This window comes from Cyprinus carpio, chromosome B3, assembly GCF_018340385.1.
Source record: "Cyprinus carpio isolate SPL01 chromosome B3, ASM1834038v1, whole genome shotgun sequence".
Lineage (NCBI taxonomy): Eukaryota > Metazoa > Chordata > Actinopteri > Cypriniformes > Cyprinidae > Cyprinus > Cyprinus carpio.
The window spans coordinates 14,660,965-14,681,652 of record NC_056599.1 but is presented as its reverse complement, the minus strand read 5'-3'; the positions used below and the strand labels follow the sequence as shown (position 1 = coordinate 14,681,652).

Below are 20,688 nucleotides of genomic sequence, written 5' to 3'. Positions count from 1 at the left end.
ACGTAGCCATTGATAATAATCAGAAATGTTTCTTGAGTGCCAAATCAGTATATTAGAATGATTTCTGAAAGATCATGTGACACTGAAGACTGGAGTAATGATGCTGAAAATTCAGCTTTGCTAACACAGGAATATTGTCACAGGTCGGAGCGGACCACAGGTGTTGCGAGTCACGCCCCTTCCCAACTTCCACCTCGAGGAGGTCCCAAAATCACCCCAAGGACCAGACACACAAGATGAGTTAAGGGAATTTAAAACAACTTTATTTAAATTATTTAAAAAGGTAATCTAGGAAAGGAGAAAAGGGGAATCTAAAACTTTGGTTTTCGTCTCTTGACAGGAGGGGACTGGGCCTGAGAACTCTGGAGGTCTTTGGTAAGTAATCACCAGGGGAGGGGGGCAAGGGCTCTTCCGTCCTTTCCCAGAACTTCCACCAGTCTCCTGACTACTCCTAAGTCCTTCCTTAACTGCTTGATTTCCCGTGGCGCCCTTCTCTTCTCCTGAAGGCAACAAGAACACACAATGAGTATTGGGTAAAACGAAGAATGCCTGGTTCCTAGCTTCTTTGCTCTTTGGGTTGTACTTCACCAGCGTCTGGACAGCTCCTCCACTCCCATAGACATCCTAGGTAGATATAAGGTAACACCCAAATCCCTGAGGGGCACAGGTAAGGAACAACGATAAGGATGTAGCAAAGTAACTAGGCCATGCCCCTGGATGTCCACCGGTATATCCGAAGCGAGTAACTTTTTACTCGTATCACAGATAGATAGAGCAAGGTGACTGACTCTTCACACTAGGCTTACTGAGCGGGTTCCAGAGCAATGGCTTTTAACTCATGCAGGCGGATACGTATTCAACAAGTAGCTGTATCTTCACACTGGGCTTTACAGGGCGTATTCAAGGTCGGTAGCTTTTAGCTCGTACAAACAGGTAAGTATTCAACAAGTAACTGTATCTTCACGCTGGGCTTTACAGGGCGTATTCAAAGGCAATAGCTTTTTTAGCTCGTACAGAGAGGTAAGTATTCAACAAGTGGCTGTATCTTCACGCTGGGCTTACAGAGCGTATTCAAGGACAATAGCTTTTAGCTCGTACAGACAGGTAAGTATTCAACAAGTAACTGTATCTTCACGCTGGGCTTTACAGGGCGTATTCAAGGGCAATAGCTTTTAGCTCGTACAGACAGGTAAGTATTCAACAAGCAACTGTATCTTCACGCTGGGCTTTACAGGGCGTATTCAAGGACAATAGCTTTTCCCACAATATCCGCACAATACCTTGTTTTGCTTTCACACTTCACCTTCGAGCTGGGTCCGAAGAACGGAGTTATAGGCGGGCGTAGGTGGGATAGGTGGGCACCGCCACGGCAGCCTACGTTCTTTCCAACAGGAACTTTTCTCGGCCTGGAGGGCAAGTACAGACAACAGGGACACGGCACACGCACTGCAAAGCTTTAGTGCACACACGTCAAAGACAGACTCACCCACTGCACTACACACACTTCAGTGATTTTTAAGGTCGGTACTCCACACCCGGTCGGATTTCGTCCTGGAGGAATTTGCAGTCGCTGTCACGGTAAGTGCTCCAAACTTTACGGTGTGGCCACAGCCAAATAACATCCATTCACCCCACGCTCTACTTCGGCTCACCCACTCGTCTCGTCCTCCAACGATGGGGCCGCTCAACAAGCTGTTAATCACTCCAACAGGTATTGGTTATCCACATCCAAGTATGAGCAAGGAATATGTAAACGATCCAATGTACTCACAATCTTCGTGATACTAGTCCTCCTCTCTCCCGCTCTCTTTCTCATCCAGATATACACAACAATCTAAGCAATCCAATGTACTCACAGTCTTCGTAATACTGGTCTTCCTCCCGCTCTCTTTCTCTCCCCAGCTTCGTGCAGACGCCCAGAAATGTCTTCGTTGTTCCACAATGTCACTATTTCTCTACGACACCTTCATACAACAGACACGAGTGAGTACGACTTCTTTCCATAAACTTCACTTTAGCGAACCTGTTCCAGTGGCCGTTTTCAAATCCTCCAATTCGCTTAGCGACTCCACAATTACTCTCATCTGCTTCGCCCTACTCCAGCGCCCAAACACTCCGTCCCACTCGTGGCGTTCCTTGGGAGGCCAAAAACAACACCCCTTCCTGTATCCTCGATGCCCTCTTTATACTCATGAACTGCCCTGTCTGCAATCGCCACATCATTGGACACACCTGCTGCAAATTTCCCTTGATTTGGGGCGTTCGGGGTTTTCCCGGAAGTGACAAGGGCTTACACATTTCCGGTCCGGGCGGAACTTCTCCTCTCACTTTGGTTCCGCCCTCAAAGTCACTTCGTGACATCCTCCCCCGCCAATTCGTTCTAGTCCCTAGAACGTCCTTCTCCTGTCCAGTCCCCGTACCTCGCAGGGGGACGTCCCCGGGTCTCTCGTTGGGACCGACGGGGCGGGGGGGGGACACAGGATCGACCCGGGCAGGCACATTCGCCCCTTCTCTTGGGACTACAGCCCATCCACTCACCCATGGTGCCACAGGCACAGGCTGCCTCGGAATCTCCTCCCTGGGTCTGGGATAATTTGGGCAAGGTCGAATCATGTTCCGATGGACTGTACGCTCTGGTCCTGCCTTCCCCTCGGGCCGAATAGTATAGACTGGTTGGCCCGGCCGCTGCTGTACTACTACCACAAAGGGGGCGGCTTCCCATCGGTCGCTCAACTTGCCTTTGCCCTGTCGCCGGTTATCCCGCACCAAGACTCGTTCTCCAGGAAGTAGAGGGGCTTCCCTGGCAGTACGATCATAGATCCTCTTACTTTTATCTGCAGCCGCCTGTATCCGCTTTGTCACTTGCCCATATGCAAACTGCAGATGTTGGTGGTGACGGTCCACCCACTCCGTTAAGCTCACCTCTTCTCCCCTCGTCGGTGCCCCCCAGCATCAGATCCACCGGCAGCCTCACATGCCTGCCAAACATGAGGAAGGTCAGGGCGTACCCCGTAGTACTGTGCACACTGTTATTATATGCCTGGGTCAAAGATGGGAAAAGCACTCACCCAATCTCCTTGTCGCTCCTGGTCCAGAGTACCCAGTAGACCCAACAGAGTCTGATTGAACCTTTCACACCCTCCATTTCCTTGGGGGTGGTAGGATGTAGTATGGGTCTTGGTGCATCCGTACAAGTTGCACAGCTCCTTCACTACTCGCGACTCAAAGTTGGGCCCTTGGTCGGAGTGTAGAAATTCCGGACACCCAAAGGGCTGAAAAGACAGTCCTCCACAGTGCCATCGCTGTGGTGTTTGCAGTTTGATCCAGTGTGGGGATAGCCCAAGAGTACTTCGTAAACAGGTCCTGTGACTACCAGAATATTTTTGATACCGATCCGCAGGCCTGCCCAGGGTCAGAAAGTCCATAGCCACAATGTGCAAGGGGGCTCTAGCCTTTATCGGAACCAACGGGGCCTTAGGCTCTCTCCGTGCCTTATACAACATACAACGGGGACATGCTTGGATAAAGGCACCCACCGAAGCCTCCAGACCAGGCCAGTAGAAATGTCTGCGTAGCAAAGACACCGTCTTCTCCTGTCCTTGGTGCCCCAACTGAGTGTGATATGCCACGAGTAGTGCCTGTACCTGGTCTTCAGGTACTACGACCTGGCAGATCTCGTCGCCCATCCCCGATCATGGGTGACCCTGCACAGTACTCCCTCACGTAATCGCAAGTTTTTCCCATTGTCCCAACAACTTGCGGCCCGTTCCACCCTGGGCTTGCCTCTCTGCTGGCGTCGGCTCCTGGCCCTGCTCTAGCCAGCGGCTTACGGCCTTCACCCGTTCATCACCTTGTTGTCGCTCTCTCCAGCGGTCGGGGTCCCAGCCCCAGCTCAACGGCATCAACCTCCTGTTGGCTCCCTGGTGCCTCAACAACACCCACCATACAACCTCCGTCCTGTACAGGGCCCGTCTCCATTACCTCTTCCTCTCGATTCCGTTCCTCCGGGAGCCTAGACAAGACGTCCGCATTCACGTGCTCCCTTCCGGGTCGATACTGGAGCTGGTAATCATAATTTGCTAGTTGGGCCACCCATCGTTGCTCTACGGCTCCCAACTTCGCCGTCTGTAAGTGAACAAGGGGATTATTGTCAGTAATTACTTGTACCTTCGCTCCCCACAGGTAATCTTTAAACTTCTCACTCAAGGCCCACTTCAAGGCCAACAGCTCAAGTTTGAATGAGCTATAGTTTGCATCATTCCGCTCTGCGGGATGGAGGCTCCTGCTGGCGTAGGCGATCACTCGCTCCGCTCCGCTCCTGTCTTGTCGCTGGGCCAATACTGCTCCCAAACCCAAATTACTGGCATCTGTATACAGGATAAAGGGTAGGTTAAAATCTGCATAAGCCAGTATCGGTGCTTGCAATAACTCCTGTTTAAGTTGTTGGAAGGCTGCCTCACACTCGGGGTCCCACATGATGGATGGGGACCCCCGGCCTCGGGGCCGTCCTGTCCCTGCCAGCAGTTGGTTAAGGGGCTTCGCGATTTTGGAGAATCCTTTAATGAAGCGGCGATAGTATCCTACGAACCCATAAAAGGACCTGACCTGTCTCACCGTCTTCGGAGCATTCCACTCCCGTACCGCTGCTACCTTCTCGGGGTCCACTGCCACACCCGCAGCGCTCACACAATGGCCCAGGAACTTTACTTCTCTCCGCAGCAGGTGGCATTTGTCAGGCTGCAGCTTAAAGGCCGTACCGTTCCATGGCCTGGAATACCTCCTCGAGGTGTTGTAGAGGGGACTCGAAGTCCGGGGGAGTAAACTATAACGTCGTCAAGGTATACCAACGTTGACTCCATCAGCCGGCCTCCCAGGCACCTCTGCATGAGCCGCTGGAACGTGGCGGGAGCGTTGCAAAGCCCGAAGGGCATCCGGTCCCACTCAAATAGACCGAATGGGGTGGTGAAAGCAGTTTTCTCCCGGTCTGCCTCTTCTACTCGCACTTGCCAATAGCCACTTGCCAAATCCAAGGTTGAATACCAGGCAGATCGGGTTAGGCTGGCCAATGAGTCTTCAATTCGAGGCAGGGGAAAGGCATCCTTCTTCGTGACCTGGTTCAGCTTACGATAATCTACACAGAACCTCCAAGCTCCGTTCTTCTTCTGGACCAGCACAATGGGCGCAGCCCAAGGACTACTACTTTCCCGAACAATCCCTTGATCCAGCATGCCTTGTAGCAAGGTACGAACTTCCGAATACAGAGTAGGTGGAATAGGGCGATACCTTTCACGACTGGGTCCGGCCTTCCCAGTGGGGATCTGATGCCTCACTACGTCTGTACATCCGTAATCCTCGTCATGTATTGAAAACACATGCTGCCATCGGGTCAGAAGCTCCTCCAACTTCCGAGCCTGGGCTTCCTGTAACCCCTCCCCACTTAAGGACTCGTTCCTGAGATGGCCAGGCATTCCCTCCCCCGCCTTCTTCGGGGGTACATCCGACTGAGTCAAGGCAACCTCGACCACAGTGGGGCAGACCTGTCGAAAACTTCGTCCCTTTCTTCCCGCACTTGATGGGGGCCGACTGTCGTCCACACTCTGGCCAACCTTTGATGCCGGTGCAGCTGGATTGGGTAAGGACTCTCATTTCGCACCTTCACTGGGACTCTTCCTCGGCGGACCACCGCCAATCCCCCGGGCCACCTCCACATTCTGACAGTCTAGGTGGGGCTCAACCAACACCCAGCCTTCAGGCCCATAATCTTGCTGGGGGACCCTCACCCATACGAGGGGCTCACTCCTCGCAGGTATAGAGAGGGCATATCGGCAGGCCACTCGACCGATGTCCTCTCGGTCCATCCGTACCCTCGCCGTCTGAATTCGACGGCAGTCAGCAACAATTCGCCTCCATTCTTGTTTGTTCTGCCAGGGGGATCGTCTTCACAGGCCTTGCCTGAAACAATTCTTCCCAGCACTCGGCGATCACATTCATCCCCAGCAGGGCTCGATGAGTCCCCAAGCAGTGATCCTGGACTACCACAATCCCCTTCTGGGGTACAACGATTCCACGAATCTCTACATCAGTCACAACGTACCCGATGTACGGGATGTCCAGTCCATTTGCCCCCTTTAGGGTCAGCCATGAGGGGCTCGCTTCCTTTCATACTCCGTTGGCCAAATACTTCTCGTGACAGGCTTTCAGAAAACAAGGTGACCTGGGATCCAGTGTCCACCAAACAGGATATTTTAACACCGCATACCTTCGCTTTCCACCACTGGACTCCGTCCAATCAATCCACCCTTCGAATCCGTTGTTCGAGATGGGTCTTCTAAAGGGGGCCCGACCACATGACCCACTGTGGCCGGTCGTCCTAAAAACCCCCCATCGAGCCTCTTCGAGGTCCGCACTGTCGGCTATAATGTCCGACCTCCCCACAACGGTTGCAGATGGGCCGCCCCTGTTCGTCCCATTCAAAGCGTGGGCGAGCCGGCCGACTCAATCGTCTCCCCGGGTCCCGGCCACCATCGGAATACGCTCGCTCTCGAGGGGCGTGCCTTACCTCCTGGCTAGGGGCCCCCTGCCGCAATTCCTCCAACAGCGTTTTAGACAGATCTTTCATCTGTTCACGGGGACATCCTTCATGAGCTCGGTCCTTAATGTCTGTTTCCAATCCACTTCGGGAGGGGGCAGCTGCACTACTACTTACGGCCGCACACACAGGGGAATCTTTAACCTCAACCTGGTCGAGCTCTAAGGCAACTGCACTGCCTCCTTCTTCAGATCTTCAAAACGTCAGTTCAGGATCTCTTCGGAACTGTACCCGTAGGCTCTGCCGCACTGGGCCTTCCCGCAGTCCTAGTAGGAACTGATCCCTCAGAAGGATCTCTCCGTCCTCCAGGCCGTGATCTGGACATTTTTGCAATCTGGTGAGCTGCTCCCGAAGTCGTAGTGCATAGGCTCGTATAGGCTGCCGGGGCCCTTGTTTGCAACTAAAGAACTGGGCTCGGAGGACGGCAACGGGGGTGGTGTCTCCGTATTGCTCGGACAGGAAGTTAAAGACGGACTGGGCCGTAGCCCGCACAGCTTCCGGGGCGGCCTGGACTTCGCGACCGCGCGCTTCCCCTTCCAAGGAGTTCAGTACAAACTGTAGCTGTTGGGCTGCACTCAACCCTTGAAGCCCGGCCAAATACTCAATCTGGGCTCTCCATTCAGATAGTCTCACCTCTGATTCGGGTGCCGCCATATTTCTGGACCCATGGGTTTCCCATAAACACAGGCATGACTCGGGGCGGGACTCCTGGCAGCTCGTTGTCGGCCATTGGGGGACCTTGGTCGCTCCACTCGAGGTGGAATCCTGCCGACTACGCCAAAATCTGTCACAGGTCGGAGCGGACCACAGGTGTTGCGAGTCACGCCCCTTCCCAACTTCCACCTCGAGGAGGTCCCAAAATCACCCCAAGGACCAGACACACAAGATGAGTTAAGGGAATTTAAAACAACTTTATTTAAATTATTTAAAAAGGTAATCTAGGAAAGGGGAAAAGGGGAATCTAAAACTTTGGTTTTCGTCTCTTGACAGGAGGGGACTGGGCCTGAGAACTCTGGAGGTCTTTGGTAAGTAATCACCAGGGGGAGGGGGGGGCAAGGGCTCTTCCGTCCTTTCCCAGAACTTCCACCAGTCTCCTGACTACTCCTAAGTCCTTCCTTAACTGCTTGATTTCCCGTGGCGCCCTTCTCTTCTCCTGAAGGCAACAAGAACACACAATGAGTATTGGGTAAAAACGAAGAATGCCTGGTTCCTAGCTTCTTTGCTCTTTGGGTTGTACTTCACCAGCGTCTGGACAGCTCCTCCACTCCCATAGACCTCCTAGGTAGATATTGGTAACACCCAAATCCCTGAGGGCACAGGTAAGGAACAACGGTAAGGTAACTAGGCCATGCCCCTGGATGTCCACCGGTATATCAGAAGCGAGTAACTTTTTACTCGTATCACAGATAGATATTGAGCAAGGTGACTGACTCTTCACACTAGGCTTACTGAGCGGGTTCCAGAGCAATGGCTTTTAACTCATGCAGGCGGATACGTATTCAACAAGTAGCTGTATCTTCACACTGGGCTTTACAGGGCGTATTCAAGGTCGGTAGCTTTTAGCTCGTACAAAACAGGTAAGTATTCAACAAGTAGAGTGGATCTTCACGCTGGGCTTACAGGGCGTATTCAAGGGCAATAGCTTTTAGCTCGTACAGAGAGGTAAGTATTCAACAAGTGACTGTATCTTCACGCTGGGCTTACAGAGCGTATTCAAGGACAATAGCTTTTAGCTCGTACAGACAGGTAAGTATTCAACAAGTAACTGTATCTTCACGCTGGGCTTTACAGGGCGTATTCAAGGGCAATAGCTTTTAGCTCGTACAGAGAGGTAAGTATGCAACAAGTAACTGTATCTTCACGCTGGGCTTTACAGGGCGTATTCAAGGACAATAGCTTTTCCCACAATATCCGCACAATACCCTTGTTTTGCTTTCACACTTCACCTTCGAGCTGGGTCCGAAGAACGGAGTTATAGGCGGGGGGTAGGTGGGATAGGTGGGCACCGCCACGGCAGCCTACGTTCTTTCCAACAGGAAACTTTTTCTCGGCCTGGAGGGCAAGTACAGACAACAGGGACACGGCACAGCACTGCAAAGCTTTAGTGCACACACGTCAAAGACAGACTCACCCCACTGCACTACACACACTTCAGTGATTTTTAAGGTCGGTACTCCACACCCGGTCGGATTTCGTCCTGGAGGAATTTGCAGTCGCTGTCACGGTAAGTGCTCCAAACTTTACGGTGTGGCCACAGCCAAATAACATCCATTCACCCACGCTCTACTTCGGCTCACCCACTCGTCTCGTCCTCCAACGATGGGGCCGCTCAACAAGCTGTTAATCACTCCAACAGGTATTGGTTATCCACATCCAAGTATGAGCAGTGAATATGTAAACAATCCAATGTACTCACAGTCTTCGTGATACTAGATCTTCTCCCGCTCTCTTTCTCATCCAGATATAGACAACAATCTAAGCAATCCAATGTACTCACAGTCTTCGTAATACTGGTCTCCTCCCGCTCTCTTTCTCTCCCCAGCTTCGTGCAGACGCCCAGAAATGTCTTCGTTGTTCCACAATGTCACTATTTCCCTACGGAACCTTCATACAACAGACACGGGTGAGTACGACTTCTTTCCACAAACTTCGCGTTGGCAAACCTGTTCCAGTGGCCGTTTTCAAATCCTCCAATTCGCTTAGCGACTCCACAATTGCTCTCATCTGCTTCGCCCTACTCCAGCGCCCAAACACTCCGTCCCACTCGTGGCGTTCCTTGGGAGGCAAAAAACAACACAACTTCCTGTATCCTCAATGCCCTCTTTATACTCATGAACTGCCCTGTCTGCAATCGCCACATCATTGGACACACCTGCTGCAAATTTCCCTTGATTTGGGGCGTTCGGGGTTTCCGGAAGTGACAAGGGCTTACACATTTCCGGTCCGGGCGGAACTTCTCCTCTCACTTTTTGGTTCCGCCCTCAAAGTCACTTTGTGACATCCTCCCCCGCCAATCCGTTCTAGTCCCTAGAACGTCCTTCTCCTGTCCAGTCCCCGTACCTCGCAGGGGGACGTGCCGGGTCTCTCGTTGGGACCGACGGGGCGGGGACACAGGATCGACCCGGGCAGGCACATTCGCCCCTTCTCTTGGGACTACAGCCCATCCACTCACCCATGGTGCCACAGGCACAGGCTGCCTCGGAATCTCCTCCCTGGGTCTGGGATAATTTGGGCAAGGTCGAATCATGTTCCGATGGACTGTACGCTCTGGTCCTGCCTTCCCCTCGGGCCGAATAGTATAGACTGGTTGGCCCGGCCGCTGCTGTACTACTACCACAATAGGGGGGCGGCTTCCCATCGGTCGCTCAACTTGCCTTTGCCCTGTCGCCGGTTATCCCGCACCAAGACTCGTTCTCCAGGAAGTAGAGGGGGGCTTCCCTGGCAGTACGATCATATATCCTCTTACTTTTATCTGCAGCCGCCTGTATCCGCTTCGTCACTTGCCCATATGCAAACTGCAGATGTTGGTGGTGACAGCTCACCTCTTCTCCCCTCGTCGGTGCCCCCAGCATCAGATCCACCGGCAGCCTCACATGCCTGCCAAACATGAGGAAAGTCGGGGCGTACCCCGTAGTACTGTGCACACTGTTATTATATGCCTGGGTCAAAGCAGGTAAAGCACTCACCCAATCTCCTTGTCGCTCCTGGTCCAGAGTACCCAGTAGACCCAACAGAGTCTGATTGAACCTTTCACACCCTCCATTTCCTTGGGGGTGGTAGGACGTAGTATGGGTCTTGGTGCATCCGTACAAGTTGCACAGCTCCTTCACTACTCGCGACTCGAAGTTGGGGCCTTGGTCGGAGTGTAGAAATTCCGGACACCCAAAGGGCTGAAAGACAGTCCTCCACAGTGCCATCGCTGTGGTGTTTGCAGTTTGATCCAGTGTGGGGATAGCCCAAGAGTACTTCGTAAACAGGTCTGTGACTACCAGAATATTTTGATACCGATCCGCAGGCCTGCCCAGGGTCAGAAAGTCCATAGCCACAATGTGCAAGGGGGCTCTAGCCTTTATCGGAACCAACGGGGCCTTAGGCTCTCTCCGTGCCTTGTACAACATACAACGGGGACATGCTTGAATAAAGGCACCCACCGAAGCCTCCAGACCAGGCCAGTAAAAATGTCTGCGTAGCAGAGACACCGTCTTCTCCTGTCCTTGGTGCCCCAACTGAGTGTGATATGCCACGAGTAGTGCCTGTACCTGGTCTTCAGGTACTACGACCTGGCAGATCTCGTCGCCCATCCCAGGATCATGGGTGACCCTGCACAGTACTCCCTCACGTAATCGTAATTTTTTCCCATTGTCCCAACAACTTGCGGCCCGTTCCCCCCTGGGCTTGCCTCTCTGCTGGCGTCGGCTCCTGGCCCTGCTCTAGCCAGCGGCTTATGGCCTTCACCCGTTCGTCACCTTGTTGTCGCTCTCTCCAGCGGTCGGGGTCCCAGCCCCAGCTCAACGGTATCACCTCCTGTTGGCTCCCTGGTGCCTCAACAACACCCACCATACAACCTCCGTCCTGTACAGGGCCCGTCTCCGTTACCTCTTCCTCTCGATTCCGTTCCTCCGGGAGCCTAGACAAGATGTCTGCGTTCACGTGCTCCCTTCCGGGTCGATACTGGAGCTGGTAATCGTAATTCGCTAGTTGGGCCACCCATCGTTGCTCTACGGCTCCCAACTTCGCCGTCTGTAAGTGAACAAGGGGATTGTTGTCAGTAATTACTTGTACCTTCGCTCCCCACAGGTAATCTTTAAACTTCTCACTCAAGGCCCACTTCAAGGCCAACAGCTCAAGTTTGAATGAGCTATAGTTTGCGTCGTTCCGCTCTGCGGGATGGAGGCTCCTGCTGGCGTAGGCGATCACTCGCTCCGCTCCTTCTTGTCGCTGGGCCAATACTGCTCCCAAGCCCAAATTACTGGCATCTGTATACAGGATAAAGGGTAGGTTAAAATCTGCATAAGCCAGTATCGGTGCTTGCAATAACTCCTGTTTAAGTTGTTGGAAGGCTGCTTCACACTAGGGGTCCCACGTGATGGATGGGGGCCCCCCGGCCTCGGGGCCGTCCTGTCCCTGCCAGCAGTTGGTTAAGGGGCTTCGCGATTTTGGAGAATCCTTTAATGAAGCGGCGATAGTATCCTACGAACCCTAAAAAGGACCTGACCTGTCTCACCGTCTTCGGAGCACTCCACTCCCGTACCGCTGCTACCTTCTCGGGGTCCACTGCCACACCCGCAGCGCTCACACAATGGCCCAGGAACTTTACTTCTCTCCGCAGCAGGTGGCATTTGTCAGGCTGCAGCTTAAGGCCGTACCGTTCCATGGCCTGGAATACCTCCTCGAGGTGTTGTAGATGGGACTCGAAGTCGGGGGAGTAAACTATAACGTTGTCAAGGTATACCAACGTTGACTCCATCAGCCGGCCTCCCAGGCACCTCTGCATGAGCCGCTGGAACGTGGCGGGAGCGTTGCAAAGCCCGAAGGGCATCCGGTCCCACTCAAATAGACCGAATGGGGGGTGGTGAAAGCAGTTTTTCTCCCGGTCTGCCTCTTCTACTCGCACTTGCCAATAGCCACTTGCCAAATCCAAGGTTGAATACCAGGCAGATCGGGTTAGGCTGGCCAATGAGTCTTCAATTCGAGGCAGGGGAAAGGCATCCTTCTTCGTGACCTGGTTCAGCTTACGATAATCTACACAGAACCTCCAAGCTCCGTTCTTCTTCTGGACCAGCACAATGGGCGCAGCCCAAGGACTACTACTTTCCCGAACAATCCCTTGATCCAGCATGCCTTGTAACAAGGTACGAAACTTCCGAATACAGAGTAGGTGGAATAGGGCGATACCTTTCACGACTGGGTCCGGCCTTCCCAGTGGGGATCTGATGCCTCACTACGTCTGTACATCCGTAATCCTCGTCATGTATTGAAAACACATGCTGCCATCGGGTCAGAAGCTCCTCCAACTTCCGAGCCTGGGCTTCCTGTAAACCCCTCCCCACTTAAGGACTCGTTCCTGAGATGGCCAGGCATTCCCTCCCCCGCCTTCTTCGGGGGTACATCCGACTGAGTCAAGGCAACCTCGACCACGGTGGGGCAGACCTGTCGAAAACTTACGTCCCTTTCTTCCCGCACTTGATGGGGGCCGACTGTCGTCACTCTGGCTAACCTTTGATGCCGGTGCAGCTGGATTGGGTAAGGACTCTCATTTCGCACCTTCACTGGGACTCTTCCTCGGCGGACCACCGCCAATCCCCGGGCCACCTCCACATTCTGACAGTCTAGGTGGGGCTCGACTAACACCCAGCCTTCAGGCCCATAATCTTGCTGGGGGACCCTCACCCATACGAGGGCCTCACTCCTCGCAGGTATAGAGAGGGCATATCGGCAGGCCACTCGACCGATGTCCTCTCGGTCCATCCGTACCCTCGCCGTCTGAATTCGACGGCAGTCAGCAACAATTCGCCTCCATTCTTGTTGTTCTGCCAGGGGGATCGTCTTCACAGGCCTTGCCTGAAACAATTCTTCCCAGCACTCGGCGATCACATTCATCCCCAGCAGGGCTCGATGAGTCCCCAAGCAGTGATCCTGGACTACCACAATCCCCTTCTGGGGTACAACGATTCCACGAATCTCTACATCAGCCACAACGTACCCGATGTACGGGATGTCCAATTCATTTGCCCCCTTTAGGGTCAGCCATGAGGGGTCGCTTCCTTTCATACTCCGTTGGCCAAATACTTCTCGTGACAGGCTTTCAGAAAACAAGGTGACCTGGGATCCAGTGTCCACCAAACAGGATATTTTAACACCGCATACCTTCGCTTCCACCACTGGACTCCGTCCAATCAATCCACCCTTCGAATCCGTTGTTCGAGATGGGTCTTCTAAAGGGGGCCCGACCACATGACCCACTGTGGCCGGTCGTCCTAAAAAACCCCCCATCGAGCCTCTTCGAGGTCCGCACTGTCGGCTATAATGTCCGACCTCCCCACAACGGTTGCAGATGGGCCGCCCCTGTTCGTCCCATTCAAAGCGTGGGCGAGCCGGCCGACTCGATCGTCTCCCCGGGTCCCGGCCACCATCGGAATACGCTCGCTCTCGAGGGGCGTGCCTTACCTCCTGGCTAGGGGGCCCCCTGCCGCAATTCCTCCAACAGCGTTTTAGACAGCTCTTTCATCTGTTCACGGACATCCTTCATGAGCTCGGTCCTTAATGTCTGTTTCCAATCCACTTCGGGAGGGGCAGCTGCACTACTACTTACGGCCGCACACACAGGGGAATCTTTAACCTCAACCTGGTCAAGCTCTAAGGCAACTGCCTCCTTCTTCAGATCTTCAAACGTCAGTTCAGGATCTCTTCGGAACTGTACCCGTAGGCTCTGCCCGCACTGGGCCTTCCCGCAGTCCTAGTAGGAACTGATCCCTCAGAAGGATCTCTCCGTCCTCCAGGCCGTGATCTGGACATTTTTGCAATCTGGTGAGCTGCTCCCGAAGTCGTAGTGCATAGGCTCGTATAGGCTGCCCGGGGTCCTTGTTTGCAACTAAAGAACTGAGCTCGGAGGACGGCAACGGGGGTGGTGTCTCCGTATTGCTCGGACAGGAAGTTAAAGACGGACTGGGCCGTAGCCCGCACAGCTTCTGGGGCGGCCTGGACTTCGCGCCGCGCTTCCCTTTCCAAGGAGTTCAGTACAAACTGTAGCTGTTGGGCTGCACTCAACCCTTGAAGCCCGGCCCAAATACTCAATCTGGGCTCTCCATTCAGATAGTCTCACCTCTGATTCGGTGCCCGCCATATTTCTGGACCCATGGGTTTCCCATAAACACAGGCATGACTCGGGGCGGGGACTCCTGGCAGCTCGTTGTCGGCCATTGGGGGACCTTGGTCGCTCCACTTGAGATGGAATCCTGCCGACTACGCCAAAATCTGTCACAGGTCGGAGCGGACCACAGGTGTTGCGAGTCACGCCCCTTCCTGACTTCCACCTCGAGGAGGTCCCAAAATCACCCAAGGACCAGACACACAAGATGAGTTAAGGGAATTTAAAAACAACTTTATTTAAATTATTTAAAAAGGTAATCTAGGAAAGGAGAAAAGGGGAATCTAAAACTTTGGTTTTCGTCTCTTGACAGGAGGGGACTGGGCCTGAGAACTCTGGAGGTCTTTGATATGTAATCACCAGGGGAGGGGGGGGGCAAGGGCTCTTCCGTCCTTTCCCAGAACTTCCACCAGTCTCCTGACTACTCCTAAGTCCTTCCTTAACTGCTTGATTTCCCGTGGCGCCCTTCTCTTCTCCTGAAGGCAACAAGAACACACAATGAGTATTGGGTTAAAACGAAGAATGCCTGGTTTCCTAGCTTCTTTGCTCTTTGGGTTGTACTTCACCAGCGTCTGGACAGCTCCTCCACTCCCATAGACATCCTAGGTAGATATAAGGTAACACCCAAATCCCTGAGGGCACAGGTAAGGAACAACGATAAGGATGTAGCAAAGTAACTAGGCCATGCCCCTGGATGTCCACCGGTATATCCGAAGCGAGTAACTTTTTACTCGTATCACAGATAGATAGAGCAAGGTGACTGACTCTTCACACTAGGCTTACTGAGCGGGTTCCAGAGCAATGGCTTTTAACTCATGCAGGCGGATACGTATTCAACAAGTAGCTGTATCTTCACACTGGGCTTTACAGGGCGTATTCAAGGTCGGTAGCTTTTTAGCTCGTACAAACAGGTAAGTATTCAACAAGTAACTGTATCTTCACGCTGGGCTTTACAGGGCGTATTCAAAGGCAATAGCTTTTAGCTCGTACAGAGAGGTAAGTATTCAACAAGTGGCTGTATCTTCACGCTGGGCTTACAGAGCGTATTCAAGGACAATAGCTTTTAGCTCGTACAGACAGGTAAGTATTCAACAAGTAACTGTATCTTCACGCTGGGCTTTACAGGGCGTATTCAAGGGCAATAGCTTTTAGCTCGTACAGAGAGGTAAGTATTCAACAAGTAACTGTATCTTCACGCTGGGCTTTACAGGGCGTATTCAAGGACAATAGCTTTTCCCACAATATCCGCACAATACCTTGTTTTGCTTTCACACTTCACCTTCGAGCTGGGTCCGAAGAACGGAGTTATAGGCGGGCGTAGGTGGGATAGGTGGGCACCGCCACGGCAGCCTACGTTCTTTCCAACAGGAACTTTTCTCGGCCTGGAGGGCAAGTACAGACAACAGGGACACGGCACAGCACTGCAAAAGCTTTAGTGCACACACGTCAAAGACAGACTCACCCACTGCACTACACACACACTTCAGTGATTTTTAAGGTCAGTACTCCACACCCGGTCGGATTTCGTCCTGGAGGAATTTGCAGTCGCTGTCACGGTAAGTGCTCCAAACTTTACGGTGTGGCCACAGCCAAATAACATCCATTCACCCACGCTCTACTTCGGCTCACCCACTCGTCTCGTCCTCCAACGATGGGGCCGCTCAACAAGCTGTTAATCACTCCAACAGGTATTGGTTATCCACATCCAAGTATGAGCAAGGAATATGTAAACAATCCAATGTACTCACAATCTTCGTGATACTAGTCCTCTCCCGCTCTCTTTCTCATCCAGATATACACAACAATCTAAGCAATCCAATGTACTCACAGTCTTCGTAATACTGGTCTCCTCCCGCTCTCTTTCTCTCCCCAGCTTCGTGCAGACGCCCAGAAATGTCTTCGTTGTTCCACAATGTCACTATTTCTCTACGGCACCTTCATACAACAGACACGAGTGAGTACGACTTCTTTCCATAAACTTCACTTTAGCAAACCTGTTCCAGTGGCCGTTTTCAAATCCTCCAATTCGCTTAGCGACTCCACAATTACTCTCATCTGCTTCGCCCTACTCCAGCGCCCAAACACTCCGTCCCACTCGTGACGTTCCTTGGGAGGCAAAAACAACACACCTTCCTGTATCCTCGATGCCCTCTTTATACTCATGAACTGCCCTGTCTGCAATCGCCACATCATTGGACACACCTGCTGCAAATTTCCCTTGATTTGGGGCGTTCGGGGTTTCCGGAAGTGACAAGGGCTTACACATTTCCGGTCCGGGCGGAACTTCTCCTCTCACTTTGGTTCCGCCCTCAAAGTCACTTCGTGACAATATATTACATAATATATAAATAAATAAATAAATAAATAAATAAATAAATAAATAAATAAATAAAATCATACCTCAATAAAGATAGAAAAGCAATGTTAACACCGTAAGGACATTTTATTATATAAACCCCATGTGGCACTATTTATACAAAGAGAACACATTATTATTATGACGTACTGTAGCAGCCAATCAGAAATAATTCAGAACGGTTTAATATTTAGGATTTAAAGTTGCTCTATTGACCACTACTTTGCTTGACCACTACGATTGCTATGCTATTCTGAGTGTATTTTGCAGCATGATTCTAGGTGATTGTATGCTATTGAAGTCACTCGCTGTGTCTAAAATTCCATACTTTATAGTATGTGAAACGAGAAGTACGTCCAAATTCATAGTATTCAAAAAAGAGTAGTTGGAATGAGGGCATGGGAGAGGATTTATGAATGACAGTGAAGTGACGCAACTGATGCTTGTAGGTAATGTGACAGTAACAACAATTCATTCATGCTACTCATATTCATACTATATAGAATGAACTGTTTTAATGATCGTGAAGTAATTTCAAATTCAAATGTAATATCTACTCAGACAGTAAGTGATTTCGGATGCACCTTCTATCTTAGTCTAAAACCAATCAAAACTCTTGATAGCTTAGAAAAGTAATATCAAACTCTCCTCAAAAAGCCACATGACTCCAATTATGATTCAGGTTTGTAGCACAAATGTTGTGGCACAGGCCGCATGGCGAAAATGTTATACTCAGGGGTAGGGGTTTGCCAGCTTTCTGGTCCTAAGCATGAGCCTTGGCAAGCACGGTAATAATTTCTCACCCGGTGTGATCATGTGACAGATAGTGTCAGTCGGAGGGGTGCGGAGGCAGCAGACTATTCCTCCAGCTCAAACCTACTTAAAGCTATTGCCTCCCACTAAAGCAGATAAATGTATGAATGCAGGGCTGTTATCGGTATAAAATGCAAACACAGATCAAGCACAGTAAAGATTTATTCTGCCTCAAACAGATGCAGAGACACTTCTCTTTTCAAATCCCTCTTTCTATATATCCCCTCATCATCTCTCTACTAGTGCAGCGTCATTCCCAGTCCAATCCCTCTCTCAATCTACTCATCCCTCCCACATGCCTCCTCGGTTCCTTCTCTTTCTCTAACTCTCTCTCTCTCTCTCTCTCTCTCTATTACAAGGCTGATGGATAGCTAGAAGAGGGAATCATTGATCTCGTCTCGGAGGAAGCAAATGCTGAGCACAGACAGGGACTGCAACTGCTGGCGGGGTACACACACACACACACACACACACACACACACACACACACGGTTATACACACATTATTCAAACGCACACACTAAACAGTCACTTAACCACTCAACCGTATCAATACACTCTGGAATACACAGTGCACGCAAAACAAAACAGTGACATGAACAGTCAGAGTCATTTGTAACATTTATACCACCCTTTCGCTCCTACTGTATGCAGTGTTAATGTTGAAAACCCCCATAACAAAGACAAGATCAAAAATATTCCTCATGATGATAATCAGAAAGGTTTTAATTAAAATGTATAGTGGGTTACAATAAACACTTACTGAATCATCATTAGGATTTTTTATATAAGTGTCTTATACCCTCCAAGACTGTATTTGATCAAAAATACAATGAAAACATCAATATTCTTTACTATTATTATGATTTCAAAATATTTTCTATTTTGATATATTTTAAAATGAAATGTATTCCTGTGATGGTAAAGCTATATTTTCAGCCTTATTGCTCCAGTCTTCAGTGTCACATGATCCTTCAGAAATCATTCTAATATGCTGATTTGCTGCTCAAGAAACACTTCTTATTGTTATCAATGTTGAAAACAGTCTAATATTTAATTATTATTATTGTAGGAACCATAATAAAAAAAAAATCTTTTTTTTTTTCTGTTGAATAGAACTTCAAAAGAACACCATTTAAAAGTATTTACATACTGTGCATATACTGACCCCAATGGTATGTTGAATGTAAATGTGATAAAATAGAATAGAATAGAATAGAATTTTTTGCTCTGTTACACTTATTATCATCAGTGATAAAATGGCATCTTTGTAGGCTGCCACTTTCCAAAAAAATATAAAAAAATAAAATGAATAAATGACAAACTATTGATTAAATTTAAAGCTAATTTGGTCATCAAAAGACAAAAAAAATATGACTAAAACAGACTAAAAACTGATGTACCTTTGTGACATGATCTTGAAGGCATCTGGCAGGTAGCACTGTACATTCTCCATCTGAAAGGGGTCAGCGTCACAGATCTTGTCATCCGTGCGACCATAGTTGGCCGTCTCGATCATGATGACATCACTGCCGGGGCAGCGGAGCTCGATGGGGTAACCCTCGCATGCCAACTCCCTCCGCATAAGACCAAATGGCATTGCAGAGCGACTTAACGCTGCATGAAGAAAGAGAAAAACATTCAGCATGAACTCTTCACAACCCATTTTACTACTGTAATTCAGCAGAATTCTGAGTGAAACAGGATATTTTGTGGGAGTGGGACCTGATTTTAAACATATGAATTGACTGAATCATTAAGTGTGGATTTTACAAAGCAGGGGGATAGAAAGTTAGGGTTTACAAAGAAAGAGAGGCAGAAGATAACAAACAATTATGAACAACATTTGGGAATAAAGTGATGAATTGTGCACAATAAGTTCAGTAACATTTGTTAATAAAATAAACAGGGTCAAATCTGACTACATGTTGATTTTAAAATGAGCCTAGCACTTGCATAGATTATTGATGTAATTAGCAGGTCATGAAGAAACCTGCTAATTAAGAATAACTCTTACAGCATAGGGAGTTTTTTTTTTATTACAGCAAACTTTAATGACCCACAAAAAAACCTTTAAAGGGAAAAGAAAGAAATAATTAGACAAATGGGCAAGGTTTTTTTCACAGCCAGCAATCATATTTTCAGCCTTCGTAGTCCTGAGGAGCAAACTATTTACCCTCTCGCTCAAACAAACTGTGAGAGTTACGTACACACTCTGTTAACATCCTCCCACTCCTTCACACAGCTCTCAGCCAGATGCCATCCACCACCCGAACGCAAGGCTCCAGAATAGAAAATCAGCTACCATGTGTCCAAATCGCTTCGGGACCCAATAACCAAACACCTGAGCAGAAGCAGCACCTAGAGGAGAGAACTGACCCTAGGCCCACAGCCGGACCTTTCTGCCCACATGTGGCATCTGCCATTTACACTAAATTTAAGAGAGAGAGAGAGAGAGAGAGAGAGAGAGAGAGAGAGAGAGAGAGAGAGAGACACGTTAAGAGGGCTGTAGGTGCTGTAGGGTTAATCATTGTGCCTGGCTGAGAGGGCCTGAGAGTGGCTCAGAGTGGCATACTTTATCTGAACAAGAGCTTTCAAAGAGTTTGAAGATCCAGCCACGTAAAATGGCCGCCAGCCGCCTCTACTGACAGAAGGACAAAAACCAGGCAGTGGAGCTCTCCATGGTGCTGACAAATAGAGAGGGGGAACCTGTGGAGCTGTCCATTGTGCTGAAAGATGAGGGGGTGGATCTGACCCACAGAGTTCCGTGCACAGGAAAAACTGATCAATGAAGCGCTCAGTACACCTGATATTCATTCCTTCAGCTCTTGCAGCTTCAAAGACTTTGCAATCAAAGGGAGAGAACTTTTTTCCTGAAAAATCCAACAATTCGAAAAAACCTGCTTAGTCGTTGCACACTTTTGTAAGTAACAGTTATGTGCAGACTCTGTTACATGGACAAATGGAACAAGTACATCCATTCAGCTTCGGACACAAAATTGCCTTTCCATTGCTTTGCTTGAGAGACGAAATGACCACAATGTAAAGTTCTCTGATTCTGAG

The 20,688-nt window shown here is 50.2% G+C and overlaps 1 long non-coding RNA gene and 1 pseudogene across 1 annotated transcript; both read right to left on the bottom strand.

Annotated features, from left to right (window-relative positions):
• Positions 1-20,688, bottom strand: part of LOC109066033 — a 168,256-nt pseudogene that overhangs the window by 62,759 nt on the left and 84,809 nt on the right.
• On the bottom strand, positions 242-1,436 carry LOC122136497. The gene is made up of 2 exons (XR_006154177.1): positions 1,304-1,436; positions 242-654 (listed from the first exon to the last, which is right to left on the bottom strand). It is a non-coding gene; the product is annotated as an uncharacterized LOC122136497 (long non-coding RNA).